Here is a 2,717-nt window from a genome sequence, read left to right on the forward strand (position 1 = left end):
CTGAAAGTGTTTACTCCATGAAATGCCCACAGCTGAAGCACAGTTTTGTTCAGAAATATGCTCCGGATAGTGAGTGTGTGCTTGTGTGTGGGTAAGTGTGTGCGTATTAAGTCAGAGTGAGAAAAGAAAACACCTAGTGGGAGTGAAAGAGTGAGGAAGGAAACTTTTCCCTGAGTATATTATGAGAACAGAAACTCTTTATCCCCAGCTCAGCTGTCAAACCAGGAAATGGGGTCTTAACTGTAGATGAGACACATGTTGATGACATCATATTTCTTTCCCTGGGAAATGAAATAAAGCTCACAGCAGCCTGCTGAGCACCACTATGCACCACCCTGTGCTCACACCTGCCAGGGGCTGTTTACACTGTGTAATCCACTAAATAGCTAGACTTTAATTCATGAACTATATGTCAGGGCAGAGCAACTTGATGGGGTGCTACTTCACCACTAGTATGAAAGAAAATAATGTCAGCTCCAGCAAATGATACAAGGTGTGCACTGGAGGATGACGGGCAAAACACTGCCAGTGCCAAAGCATCGGCTGCTCTGGTAAAAACGCTGCACGGAGGATTTATTACTGAATGTTTTTGTTTTCTGAGCTGTCAGCAGAGGCGTCGCAATGTGCATACTGTAAACCACAACTTTCAGATTGTTTTTATTTTCCCAGTTGTGAACCACTTCTGCATCTCCTGCACTGTGGGGCAATGGTGTCAATCAACACCACACTCAAAACTTATGACATTTTGTGTCTACATGCTGGCATTTTTATTTACTTTCTTTAGACATGTGGTGTGAATGTGCTGCACACCCAGAAAAACAGTTAGAATAAGAGTATAAAATGCAAGTAGGACACAGCCCAGGACTACGTCCTCACCCCTTGAGGCTAACACCAGTCACTTGGCTAATTTAGCACTCCTCTACGGTCCACCAGTTAGCCCATGGCTAATTTTTATTATCTTATTGTTCATGACATAAAGTTGTTAAGTTGTGGTTAGCTCTGACCTAAAATCAGCTCCAGCGATACTTGGAAAGAGTTAGTGTGCAGCCTTTAAAACGCTCCAAATGTTTTTAGTTCTGCACTAAATGCTCTGTAATCAGACTGTTTAATCCAAATGAACATAGCCTAAACTTGTTAATGCCATTAGTCAAACCCTGTGGAAAATGAAAGTTGTTGTACTACTGAAATGTTAAAAAACAAACAAACAAAAGATTGAGTCTTTGCAGAGCTGAAGCTTATTGATGTGAAGCTGTTCACAGATCAAAAACAGTGCTTATTAAAATCATTGCAGTGCACCACCCACTAATTTAGGCAGTTTGGGCCGAGTATCCAGAGGGGAATATAGTGCAGAGGAGCAACATTAGAATTCTGTTTTGTGCTCGACTTTTGATGAGGCCAGTTGTTCTCTGTGGAGGATTTTCATGTTTTGAATTACCTCCTTTATAGTGTTGGAGCATTTCCCTCCATTGTGCCACATTGATTTTATGGATCTATGTTTGTGATCCATTTCAGCAAATGCATTATTGCTAATCATTCTTTTCTGTGCTGTTGCAAACTCCCAAGCATATAACTAACTAATAAATAACAGCACACAGGTATTTTATTTTGCACATATTTCACTTTAACCTTTGACACGTCCTGATTGGACTGGCTGCAAATATGAAGCAATAGACTTAAGGTCATTTTAAGTGTGCATCAAATCCAACAGTAGCAACCACAGTGTCAGCATTACTAAAACTGTCTGCACACATTACTCATAGACATCTGATAAAGTAAATCAACTACAATTACTTTCGTCAAAGCTTTTCACTTACACTAATGATCCACAATCCAGCAAGAGTGCATGAAGCCTCGTCACTGTCAGTGTTAATGGTAATACCATAATTTATGCAATTATACACTGGAACACTGGAAAAGCCCAATAATACATGAAAAGTACCCAAGACTCACTGTTCGGAGACATTATAAATAAATCACTCCTACTCTACCTGGAAACTCAAAAGTACACAGAACACTTTGTAATACAAAGCACACATTGCTGCTACATCTGCTCATATTTTGCATATTCACATCAATGGTGTCATCAAAGATTAGTCATGCCAACTAAATCTGGCATATCAACAAGACACATGTCACGGTCCACCCAGCTTTCATGTTTGTATCGCCGCGAAAAGACAGACACCAGCTAGTCATCTGTTTCTGTGCGCTCTGATTTTTCTGTGTGTGTTTAAATAGGAAACAGGCAGCGCAACTTCTTTCAAAGGCCTTTTTTTTTCTGGCCAGTAAAGAAACTTAATTATACTTTGGAGGGAAACCACATGCACTCAGGTGGGAGTTTTATTTCAAAATGTACTCTGCTACTGATTATCTGCAAAAAATTGTAATCAGTAACGTAATGGTTGTATTACTCAGGTTCAGGGATATCATTTAGACCAGGGAAGTATTCCATCGCCCACAGAGAGGCCTCAGACGGCTTCATTACTTTAATGTTGCTTTAGAACAACAACGCACTTTGGAGAGAAAAAAGACATTTTCATGCCTCATTAGGTTCGCCCATCATGAATGTGTTTTTCCAACGTAATTTTCCTACTCCAAAGAAAATATTAATGATATGAAAATATGAAGAAGGGTCTGAAGCCTTTCATTTCACAGTAATAATGATTATATAACTGGAAATAATTGGAAAATTATTCCTGCATGGACGAACGCATGGGAAG

The sequence above is a fragment of the Seriola aureovittata genome, chromosome 11 (genome assembly GCF_021018895.1).
Source record: "Seriola aureovittata isolate HTS-2021-v1 ecotype China chromosome 11, ASM2101889v1, whole genome shotgun sequence".
In the NCBI taxonomy this organism is placed as follows: Eukaryota; Metazoa; Chordata; class Actinopteri; order Carangiformes; family Carangidae; genus Seriola; species Seriola aureovittata.